The following is a 12898-nucleotide window of genomic DNA, read 5'->3' as shown; positions in this document are numbered from 1 at the left end:
CATTTAGATGAGTGTGAGTGGTTGGGAAGTGTGGATAGGTGTGAATGGATGGGTGTGTGTAAATGGTTGTGTATACATGAGTTGGTAAATTAGTGTGTGTGTGTGTGTGTGTGTGTGTGTGTGTGTGTGCAGATGGGTAGTAAGACGTGGGTGAAAAGGCAGAGGGGAAAAATAATCAATAACAGATTTAAGTAACAGGAAAGGTAATTTGAAAGCAAATTATGAAAAGCACTATAGCTAATTTCAGGAAATCTGATTGCCTTATAGGAAATGAGAACCCTTTATAGATTTTCTTATAACACATGCAACACATGATTGAAAAAAGATCTTGAATAACGAAATCTGGAGAATATCAACACTTCATATCTAAGGACTACCCAAAGGAAGTTCTTTAGTTTCCTAAAAGGATTCATCGCAGAATTTTCTCTAAAGGCAAACATGTAGTAGGAAAATAGATCGCTTTGATTTACAGAATGTGATGTGCACCTAACATTTGAGACTATGTGTAATACACAAAGCCAGTTTTGTAGGTTTCCTCCAATTCTCAAAAAATCTGTTTAATGTTGTTTCAAATAGTTTCCTCCATGTCCCACCTTATGTTTCTATGTAGCTTACATATGTCTAAATATTTCTGTTAAAAATCCTGACAAATACTTCTGGACAAGAAAGCAAATTTTTGCTATAGAATTTTGCTGCATTTAGACAGAAATTTAAAAAATGAAGGAATCAGGACACCTGGGTGGCTCAGTTGGTTAAACATCTGACTCTTGGTTTCAGCTCAGGTCATGATCTCACAGTTTGTGAGTTCAGCTCTGTGTTGGGATTCTCTCTCTCTCCCTCTCTCTGCCCCTCCCCTGCTTGTGCTCTCTCTCTCTCAAAATAAATAAATAAACGTTAAAAAAATGAAAAAAAAACTATTTCAAAGAGCATCTTTCTTTGGGGTGTTATACCAGTTCACATTCACCCTTCTGTGTGGCCTGGGATCTGGTCATTTAGATCTTAATTTTGCCACTATCACATCTGTGGAAAAAACTTCAAGCTAACTGTGAAATCCACTGGTAAGGTCTTATTTGCTGAACAAAAGCAGAAAAAGTAGCTTATAGCAAAGACTCAAGTAATACTCTGTTAGTCTCCACTCCAAAGTACTTTCTATGTACCCCTCCTATAAATTCAGACCCAGTTGAAATCTAGCTCCAAAATGCTTATCAGTTGTGGAATCTTGGGATATGTAACTTCTCAGTGTCTCAGCTACATCTTATGTTTAGTGGGATAATAACACCTTCCATAGTTATCGTGAGGATTAAAAGTAAGATAAAATGCTTAGCATGAAGTGTGGTAGATGGTAAGTATGTTATCATAATTGTCACCATATGGCTTTAATGCCTGTCTTCTTCTCCATATTTTCATAAACTCAGCATGTGAGAAAATGTAATTAGGAGACTAACTATAGATTTTTGAAATCATTCTCCTTTCACTAAGATATTCTGAGGGATTCCAAAGTTTCTATTCTTCGGCCAACTCAAATCATATTGTGTTCACATTTTATTCAAAGACCTTCCAACCTACAATCCTGCAAAGGAAAGCAATACTGAAAAGTCAATATAGGAGCACATTCTCTCCCATTATCAGATCAAATCAGTATGAAATATGTGACTCGACTCCCCATCCCCAATCAGGGCAGATTGGAACAGAGCTGGGTGCTGGCCAAAAAGCTGCCAATCTGTAAGCACACTGACAAGTCTATGAAATGGTGTGGTATGAAAAGAAGAACGGATCCAATCACATTCCCCTCTTGGGGAAAGTAACAGTAATGGTTGCTAAAGCAGAGAGGTCAGTGAGAGAGAGTGACATATCACAACAAATTAATGATACCTAAGAGGAAGGCAGAATAAAGGGGACAGGGGTGACTGTGGGTGGAAGACAGTAGAGTTGGGAACAGGCTGATGACAGGACACTCGGAGCTGACAGTGCTATGTGGGCACAGAAGACACGTGACGTTCTTTAGTCTTTACATCTTACTCTATGTTTAGAGAATATCTGTGCTCCTGGAACGTCATGGTATTCCTATCAGATACAAGAAGAAGCTTGGGCCGCCATGTTCCAAATTAGAAGTGAAAACTACATTCAGACGTTATCCCTGTCAATCATGTCAGGTATGAAAGGAAGCAGTCACCTCACAGGTGGAAAAGCGATGACGAGGTCTGGTTTGCCAAGCCCGACTGTGGACAGGCCTCTCTCTCCACCTTTCTTAAAAAGAGAAGCAGGCTATGGTCTCTAGTTCTCCTCAGACTTTTCAACAATTCAAGAAAGAGACCAGATGAACATCAAGCTGAACACCCAATGGGGAAATATCACTCTACTCAGCAGAAATCAAAAGAGCTTGGTTGAGAAGTTCCTTCGATTTTCCTCTAGAATTCTGAAACTTTATGAAAAATTGCCTACTAATTATTTTGGTGTCTGGGCCAGAGAACAGATTCTACTCAACTCTCTGGCTAGTAAGTCCCCTGGAACAGGTAGGTCTTGTGCTTCCTGCGGCCTAGTTGTTAGATTCTTCTGTATTTCCAAGCACATGTGTCCTTCTAATAAATGCACCACTGTCTCAGGCACTTGGATGTGGTAAGAAGGCCTGCCTGGACCTGGATTTATTTAATAATTCATTCAGCGCAGAATGCTGCCTCTGGCAGTAGACTCCAGAACAGATATTTTGTGACATAATTTTTGTGTTCCCATCACCACCACCACCAATAACACATTATTCATTAGAGATATTTCAAAATAGCCCTACCCTTCCAGCCATGAATTAGGCTAATTTTTACTGTATGTTTACTTTGATTATGTATGGTTAAGATTTTATGTCAGTGGTACCTGGGTGGCTCACTCGGTTAAGTGTCTGACTCTAGATTTCAGCTCAGGTCACAATCTCAGTTTTGTGAGTTCGAGCCCCACAGCAGGCTCTGTGCGAACAGTGCTGAGTCTGCTCTGTTGGAATTCTCTTTCTTGTTCACTCTCTCTCTGCCCCTCCCTTGCTTGAGCTCTGTCTCTCTCAAAATAAGTAAATTAAAAAAAAAAAAGATTTAACATCGCTGAACATAAAGAAAATCCTACTCCCGTCAGTCACTTAAAGAAAAAGACGCATATCTTTTTATCAAAGTAAGAAGTCTGGAGGTCATCGGAGGCTCAACAAGACCGCTGATGGTCTTGGCTTTTCCCTCAAGGACAAAACTATTGCACTAGTCCTACAGTATTATTTAAATCATGTCATTCTCCTCTCTTCCTACAGAATGGATAGACCAAGCATAGGGTCCCTAGTCCTAGGGTCTAGGAGAGCTCTTTCCCTATATGGGTTTTCTGTGATGGCTGTGGTTACCCCAGCTCCCAGGAGAACTCCATCAGAGAACTCCATCAGCTTCCATCCATGGGAGACCATTAAGAGACATCATGAAGATCCTCTTAGTCTCTCCTCTTTTCCCTTTCCTGACTTTGCATGCCCAGAAGTGCTCTCCAGAAAGGCTATTCCACTAAAAAGACAAATTAGGCAAATTTGTCATGTGCCTTCTAAGCTTTTTATCTAAAAAGCTTTTCCCTTTTTCTCTGTCTTGAGAACTATGTTGTTACCCTGGATCTCAGGATGGGCAAGTGCAGCTGGGATGTACTTAGCCAAATCCCCATTTGCTTTCAGTGAGCTTTGGCAATTTCTCAGTGCTTTACTTACCGCCCACCCCCACCCCCCACCACTGTTCTTCCTAGAAGCTTCCATTTAAATGTTTTAAGCTGGTTTTCATTTATTTGTTCATTCCATAGTGTTCCTAGTTTTCTGACTTTTCAAATACTAAGATCTTATAGACCACATTTATACAAAAAGATAGAACAGGCTGACTTATCTCAAGATGCTATGGAGTCAATATTTGAAGATGCAGAGATTTAGAACCTGTCCTGTGTACATCATGCAGAATAATGACGATTTTAGGCTATAAATCTTGGTCCTTTTTGGTTAGTTATAAAATTCCAGTTATAAAATTAACATTGAAATAGATGCCATCACATTAAAGATAATTAAATTGTTGATGAATCACAAAAGACCTTATTTTATTTAGGAAAGCAATGGACAGTGTCCAGTTAAGTAATTTTAGCTGGAACAGTATTCCAATGCTACTTATCAATAAGCTTCTCCTGGGAGTCTCTGTTGAAAATTTATTTGGAAATTTCTTGTTCCCCAGAAATATGGTAATAGCTAAAATAATTAAACTCCACTTGACATAGTATTTGACATAGGAAACAGGCTATGAAGAGGAAAATATGGTTTTAATTTTTGTTGATCAAAATGTCATGTGTTTCATATATAGGATGGTTCGCTTGGAACTGAGTAGGTAAAACAATCCAAGATTTATCTTACCCTAATGTTGCATAATCATTTGGTATTTTTGAGGGAAAATGCCATGAAATGATTCAAGTAATGTAAACATTAATTTCTTATTACACATTTATGATTTTCAAATGATCCATAATGTAAATAGTTTTTCACAAATTAAATATACATATTTCTGTCCTTCCAATGAATATATATACTTGCTTAGCAAGAGGTTGGAATTTTATTAGCTATATTTATTATCACGTCACTGAGCACTGTGCTTCCAAATGCTCACACACAAGAACATAGACACACACACACACACACACGCACACACATCTCTACACATATTCTTTCTAGGTCAGAGAATATATTGAGAATCACTGTCAGAATCTTCACTTAGCAATGAATCCATGCCAGGATCCATCTAACACTTATTTGGTAATGATATGCTGGACTGTAATCAGGTCAGATGGTACTAATAAGGACAATTATTGGCTGGAAATTGAATTCTGACTCCATCTCCAATTGTTTATTTCTTCTCCCATCCTCATTACTTCTCAGTTTGTTCTTTGTTCATTTCACAGTAATTCTACTAAAATAACCTTTGATTGTATCTTTTGCATTGGAGGAAGTCCCAGTGGTGGGGAGTTCAGGCTGAAATGATCACGAGGGTGTTTTCCTTTGCCCCAGCTCTCCAACTAGGTTCTCGATCTTAGTGTGGACTTGTGTGGGCTATAAGGGGTCGGGGAGAAGAGAGCAAGAGGAAGGGTAAAAGGCACGACCTTAGTAGACACTAGAACAACATTTAGCATTTCTTTATTCCCCGTATGATCGTCTAATAATGATTTGGCAGAAAAATAAACATCGTTTCCCACTCTGCTCATCTTCTTACACTTCCTGCTCACTTTCTTGCCTCCTATTGTCTCTCTCTGCCTTTTGCATCTTCATGCACCTCCTTTCCTACATTCTTTTACACCAGTGTCACATCAAAGTTCTACCCCTTGGATACTGGATAACCCCTTGTGAGATTATATTAATTCACATGGAAACATTTCCACATCTCTCGTCGATATGGCTAGGTATTAAGTTCACTGCCAGACAGGTGAACAGATGTGCCTCAGTGGCAATGGGTCAGTAGTTGGTGAACAGCGGTAGTTGGTGAACAACCACCCTGTGCTTCTATTTTTCAGAACAGTCATATCCGACTCCTTAAATCACAAAACAGATCCTAAACCTCTCTAGATGGAATGTTCCATGGTTGTCCCACTACTCTCAAGACAAATTCCAAACTCTTGGCCACGAAGACGCTCTGTGACCTGGTTGTTCTTGAAGTCTCTGATTGGTCTCTCTTTACTCTCTCCTGCCAGTGCTGGCTTTATCCATGCTCACCTTTCAGGTGCTCAAAGGATCCAAACTCCTTCTCAATCCAGGGTAGGTTAGGGGAGGGATTGGAAAGGGGCATTGCACATCCTCGTGCAAATGTCTGGAATCTTCCCCCAGTTCTTTGTAAAGTTTTCTCACATTTTCTCTATTTACATATTGTCAATTCAAAGAGATCCTTCCTGAGGCACTTGGGTGGCTCAGTCAGGTAAGCATCAACTTTGGCTCAGGTCATTTGTTCAAGCCCCGCATCGGGCTCTCTGCTGTCAGTGCAGAGCCTGCTTCAGATCCTCTGTTCCCCTCTCTCTGCCCCTGCCTTGCTCGCATGCTGTCTTTCTCTTTTAAAAATAAATAAACTTAAAAGAAAAACAGGGGCGCCTGGGTGGCTCAGTTGGTTAAGCGTCTAACTTTGGCTTAGGGCATGATCTTGTGATTCGGGAGTTCAAGCCCTGCATTGGGCTCTGGGCTGACAGCTCAGAGCCTGGAGCCTGCTTCAGATTCTGTGTCTCCCTCTCTCTCTGCCCCTCCCCCAACCTTCCTCTGTCTCTCTCTCTCTCTCTCTCTCTCTCTCAAATATAAATAAACATTTTTAAAAATTTAAGTAAAAACAAAACAAAAAAACAAAGAGATCCTTCCTGACTACACCTTTTCCAGTAATTTTTCTCTTTCTCAAACATACATACTGACACACACACGCACACCCCCCCTACATGCAGAGATACACATGAGCACATACATGCATATACATACACACAGAATACACACGCATGCACACATGTACCTCTGCCCCCATTTTCGACACAGATACCACCATAGTGACATTGTTCTTTATTTTCTTCACAGCACTTACTATATTTTTGTCTTATTTACTTGTATAGTATTTGTCTCCTTCACTTGAATGTAAACTCCAAGACATTAGGGACTTGTTTTCTCCCTACACAGTTATATTCCTAGCGCTAGGCACGTAGTAGGTGCCAACCAAATAAACTGAATGCTGAACGAGCTGAATGAAATTAGCTTGATTTTATATTAAAACTTTAAAATAAAATTTTAAACAGAAACAAACCTATTTAAATAGAGGGGTGAAAATACAATTAACAGGAACTTTGGAAAGGAAGGGCTAACAGCCAGCTTTGTGGTATTCTCTCAAGTCTTGGAGATACCTGGGCCTCTAAACCTTGTTCCTTGTAATCCTCAAGGAATTAGGAATTGGTATTCTAGCTTTAGAAGTATAACTCTACCGAATCCAAGGGAAATGAGAATCCAGCCAAGGACTATGTGCTGGACCAAGCCCTCATGGCAAAGACTATTTCTTAACTAATGAGCAACAACATCGATGGCTCGGATCTTCCCCCAAGAATGGAGATAGACAGATAGATAGATAGATAGATAGATAGATAGATAGATAGATAGAGCTGATATATGACTAGCGAGATCAGGCACTGGGTGCTGTATGATTAGGCAGAAAGCTGAAGAAAGATCTGACAATTTGGTTTTCCTGAGCTGAGCTCATTTATATGTGGTCTCTCTTGATCACATGCATTCTGAGTGCAGATGACTTTCAAACTTTAATTATTCTCCTTGGAAGTCATATTTCTTTAGAAGAGAACTACAGACTATGGGGCACTCAGAGGAAGAAAAATTCCAAAGCCAACTGTTTAAAAGCCAGAGGCCTTTAAAGGCCAATGTATGAAATTGGAAGGTATTTCATCAGAAATGAAGATTAGACAAGGGTCAGAAAACTACAGCTCACTAGCCAAATTTGGCCAGCTGTCTACTTCTTTTTGTAAATAAGGGTTTACTGGACCAGAGTCATGCTTATTCATTTACGTGTTTAACTTTGGCTCTGTTTGCCCCACAACTGCAGAGCATATGGCCTAAAAGGCCTAAATTATTTACTATCTGGGCATTTAATAGGAAAAGTTTGAGCACTCCTGAATTAGAGCATACAAATGAGACTCCATTTTATTTTAACAGTGAAACATCCAACCATGAATCAGTGTGAATTCACAAAAGAGCACTCAGTGCAGCCAGAACTCTACCAAGTTCTGCTTGTGTAGGACTGCATCAGACTCCTTGTAGCATCTTCTCTCAAAAAAACCTCTCGCCCACACTGCACTCTGGACGTTCTATTTGCAGCTTGCCATTGCTTTCCACCTCTCAAGAGCTTGCTTCCCGTACATTCTCCCTCCCTGCTGCCCCAACATGGTGTGTGTTATGTGTAGTGCCATACTTGTACGCTATGATATGTAGGAAATGCTGCTGTGTTTTTAAGACTCCACAGGAGGGTCGCCTGGGTGGATCAGTTGGTTGGGTGACCGACTTCGGCTCAGGTCATGATCTCACAGCTTGTGAGTTCGAGCCCCACGTTGGGCTCTGTGCTGACAGCTCGGAACCTGGAGCCTGCTTTGGATTCTGTGTCTCCCTCTCTCTGTCCGTCCCCTGCTCACACACTGTCTCTCTCTGACTCTCATGAAAATAAACATTAAAAAAAAAAAAAGACTCCACAGGAATCATCACCTGCTTCCTCAGGAAGGGTGTTCTGGAACTGTTTGCATTCTTCACTACTTACAGTTTTGTTTTGTTTTGCTTTGTTTTTTAGAATTGCATATATTCTTGAAAATCTTTCATTCACCAGAGAAGCTGGGGAAATTATTTAGATGATATTACATAGAGCTGTATTAAGGTCCAGTCTGCAAAGAAATCTCTCTTAGAAATCATATATGAAATTCTAATTCTAAAATAAGCTGAAAAATGCAAATGACAGAAATGAGAGCTTACAATCTGAGGCTCAGAGGAATGGATATATTTTGACAGTGACAGCACATCTGGAAAACCTGAGGAAATGATGTACCTTTGTAAACACTTGAGTGTTGGTACTTTTCTGTCAATTCATAGGAATGTATGAAGACATTTAATCTGATGTTTATTTCACCAAAGATTTTTTTCTCTGTAATTATAATTATAAATATGCTGTTAAATAGGCAATAGAGTGGAGATTATAAATAATACTTCCTTGCAAAACTTATGAACTTATGAAATATTCTCCTTCCATCTTTTCTTGTCCAAAACAGTGCCTGGAATATAGTAGACACTCAACAAATTATTGAATGAATGAATGAAAATTAAGGTCATGTATCATTTGGTATAAATGCATTGGAAAAAAAATCTATATTTGTCTGGGATTATCATTCTTGAATACATTCCTGACTGGATATTTTTTTTTTCTTAAAGAATCACTTAAAATCAGATTATTTCCAAGGGAAACATTTCTACAGCATGCAAGAAAAAAATGTCTAACCTAATTCAAACTCCTGCGCATAGTTCCACTGGCAAGAAGTCATGGAAGGACTCCACTTGTATATTTGTTTTTAGTATGTGCTGCACTGCTTATAAGCCAAGAGGAGCTGGCTTATTAAAAATTAACAATGCCAATAAAGACAGATAAATGGGCTCATGTAACAGAAGAGAGTCGATAAATATATGGTTGGTTCACATATGCAGTCAATTGATTTTTGACAAAGATGCTAAGGCAATTTATGGAGGGAGGAAAATCTTTTAAACAAAAGGTGGTGGAATATTTGGATACATGTCAGGGAAAAGCTAATATCAGCTCTTTACTTTCACCACACATGAAACTTAAATCAAAATGGCTCAGAGAACTAAATATAAAAATTATAATATATAAAACGTACAAGTATAAAAGCTATAAAGCTTCTAGAAGAAAGCAATTAGGAGAATATCTTCATGACCTCGATAGATACAAAGATTTCTTAGACAAAACATAGAAGAGCACTGAACTTAAAAGAAAAAGCATTCAAAATTTTCTTTCATATAAATTAGAAACTTCTGCTCTTTAAAAACCACCATTAAGAAAGTTAAAAGCCAAGCTACAGATTGGAAAGAAATGTTTATGAGACATATATTTGAAAAGGATTTATATCACATATATATGATATATATACACACACGTACATAATATATGTACATGTATCTATGAACAAATTTCAAACAACCCAATTTTTAAAAATGGGCGAAAGCTTTGAACAAACTCTGCACAACAGAAAAAGTATAAATAGTCCATACGCTCATGAAGTAAAATTCAACATCATTAACTGTCAGTCATTAGCAAAATGCAAACTAAAACCAGAAATACTACACAATAGGATGGCTAAAATTAGAAAGGTTGCTAACACTAAGTGTTAGTGTTAGTGGTATACAGAAATACCAGAACTCCCTTACATGCTTGGGAGGGCTTGTGAAATACATAAAGACTCTGGAGAACAGTTTGGTAGAATCTCACAAAGTTGAGCCTACACCCACTTACTGACATGGACATTTGTCCCTAAATAATTACCCAAGAGAAGTGAAAACATATGTCCACAAAAGACATGTACAAATGTTTAAAGCAGCTTCTGCTCTTAATGGTGAAAAATTTAAGAAACCACACAAGTGTATGTCGACAGGTAAGCAAGTAAACAAATTATGGAATATTCACACAGCAGAGTATTACCCTGCAATATTACCCTATAATATTACCCTAAAATATTACATGAAACCCTAGAACGGGCAAAGCTGATCTGCAAGTGGCAGAAAATAGATTGGTGATTGCTCGCAGGTAGACAGATGGGTGGGTGGAGACTGCACTACAAACATTAATGGACGTGTTCTCATACTGATATAATTGGTGGGTGGATGGATGTAATCATTTGTCACAACTCCTCAAACTGTGTACTTAAAATGTGCACATATTACTGGATGTGAGTTACACATTGGTAAAGATGGTATAAACAAGAAAGGAAGTCTCTAAAAGGAACAAAGAATGTGAACTTAATAAAAGCAAAATACCAGTCTCCAATCAAGCTCACGTAAAAATGCTCAGCTTCATTAGTCAGGGAAACGCAAATGATAACCATAGCGACATATCATTTCCCCATTATAAAGTTAAACATACATCTACCTTCAATTTCTATCCTAGGTCTGAACCTAAGAAACAGGAGAATATGTCTACCAAAACACTTGTGCGAGAATGGATATAAGCAACTTTAGTTATAGGAAACCCAAGCTAGAAATAAGCCAAATATTAACGAATAGGAGAATAGGTAAACAAATGCGGAATAATCCTATAATGTATTAACACTCCCCTATAAAAAGAATTGAACCAGTAATACACATAGAAATATGGGATGATCTCGAAAACATTCCGCTGAGTCAAAGAAGTTAGATTCAAGAATACACTCTGTGTGAGTCTATTCATATGAAGTTCATGGATAGCCAATCATTCTTTAATGATAGATATCAGAACATGGGTGCTCACAGAAAGATGATTGACTGGAAAGGATATGAAGAAACTTTCTGAGGATAGAAATGTCCTATTTCTTGATTAAGGTGATGGTTTACATGGTTATATATATATATATATATATATATATATATATATATATATATTTGTTGAACCCACTGACTTTGAAACTTGAATTTAAGAACTTAAGATTAGTTACATTTCTCCATGTACATTTCATCTCAATAAAAAAATCTGCCAAATCATTTGAGTAACTATAGCCTTTATCACCCCTTTTTCTTTCAAGGATAATTTGGTTAATACACATACAATCCTAGATTAACATAAAATGTATTTTTTCTACCTTTCTTTGAAGAAAATTATTTTTAAATAATTACAGGTTTAAATACTATTATTGCTTCCAATGGAATTTGGTTCTCTTTTAGCCACTAAAATCCGTAATCCATAGCCAGCATCATCCAATAAAGTAAAATGATATTTGTTATTTTGTGTAGCAGTACTTGTCTTTTTTATTCAATCATTAATTATTTTATTTTAGATTCCTTTTCTCTAGTGAGAAAGTATTTGCTTTTTCACTAGAGAATAACAGTGAGTATAACAGTGAGTATAACAGTGAGACAGAAGTGGAGATCAGGATTACCTAAAATAAGAATCTATTATTAGTTGAAAGGGGTGGTTGGAGACTGATTTGTTAGACAACAGAGAAAAAGCATGCCTTCCCAGAGAGAGCCTCACCTTGTAATATTCGTTTTCACTTTTCTACTGTGGCTTTTAGCACGGCCAGCTAAGCCCCTCAGGGAGGGGGCTGGTGGAAACGGGCAGAATTAGCTCCAGGATTCACATTCCCTCTTGCAAGAATTCTTACAGTGTGTGCGGCTGCTTGAAAGGGGAGCCCCAGCCTTTGTCACCTAGAGGTATCCTGGCAACCTGTCAACAAAAGGGATACGACTGAGTTCTCTAGTAACGGATTGGAAAGATCCACAACAAGGGGTGAAGGAACTTGGAAAACCAACAGTAAAATAGGTATGGATTTCAGCTTTCTTTTAAGGTGACTCCAGGAACTTTACCAATGGACTAAGCATCCAACAAGGAGAGAGGTGCATGAATTGAAGTCACAAGGCTCTTCTTAGAGTGGGAATGGAGTGGAAACTTTTTTTTTCCAAGGAGGAAGAAACAAAATTTACTGATTATCTTACTGATCTTTTCTAAGGTCTTTAAAAAGCATCATGTATACTGAGGAAGCTTGGGCTCTTAAAGACAGAGATGGATATTCTCCAAATATGGCTCTCAAAGAGTACATGTAGAAGGACATATAAGATGTAGAAGTTATGGGTAGTTTATTTTCTAATGTGTCCTAAGTTATAGCGAACAACTTTATTTTTTTAATGTTTATTTATTTTTGAGAGAGAGAGAGAGAGAGAGAGAACGAGTGAGGGAGGGCAGAGAGAGAGAGGGAGAGAGAGAATCCCAAGCAGACTTCATGCTGTGAGTGCAGAGCCCAACACTGGGCTCGAACTCACAAACCGTGAGATCGTGACCTGAACTGAAATCAAGAGTTAGACACTTAACCAGCTGAGTTACCCAGATGCCACTATAGCAAACAACTTTAAAAACATTTTAGAATGTATCTGAAATAATTATTTGTTTAAGCCCCGTATTTAAAAATACTCTGAGACATTAAGCTAATTGTGGTACATTCCTATGATGAAATAGTCTGTACGCACTAAAGCTCAGGAGGTAAAACAGTTTATAAACACAGGAAAAGGCTGCTGTATATTTTTGAAAAGAGAAGCTGAAAAACAGAAGAAATACTACAATCTCATCAAACTCTGTGCATGTGTGTGCACAATCACATGCTTGACTCA

The 12898-nt window shown here is 38.2% G+C and overlaps 1 protein-coding gene across 12 annotated transcripts in view; it reads right to left on the bottom strand.

Annotated features, from left to right (window-relative positions):
* LOC107178950 (zinc finger protein 474) overlaps positions 1-11946 on the bottom strand; it is a 61959-nt gene extending 50013 nt beyond the window's left edge. For 4 of the 12 annotated variants that reach the window (XR_006216332.1, XR_006216335.1, XR_006216336.1 and 1 more), the window contains exon 1: positions 11769-11940. The gene's annotated coding sequence lies outside the window, so the exon portion shown is untranslated. Of the gene's footprint in view, positions 1-11768 lie in introns of all 12 variants that reach the window. The other 8 variants (XR_006216338.1, XM_015539621.2, XM_042982717.1 and 5 more) reach the window with 6 other exon arrangements.
* Positions 11947-12898: the final 952 nt, after the last annotated feature.

Source organism: Panthera tigris, chromosome A1 (assembly GCF_018350195.1).
Source record: "Panthera tigris isolate Pti1 chromosome A1, P.tigris_Pti1_mat1.1, whole genome shotgun sequence".
Classification (NCBI taxonomy): domain Eukaryota; kingdom Metazoa; phylum Chordata; class Mammalia; order Carnivora; family Felidae; genus Panthera; species Panthera tigris.
The sequence above is the reverse complement of the archived record's forward strand: the minus strand, read 5'-3'. Positions and strand labels throughout refer to the sequence as shown.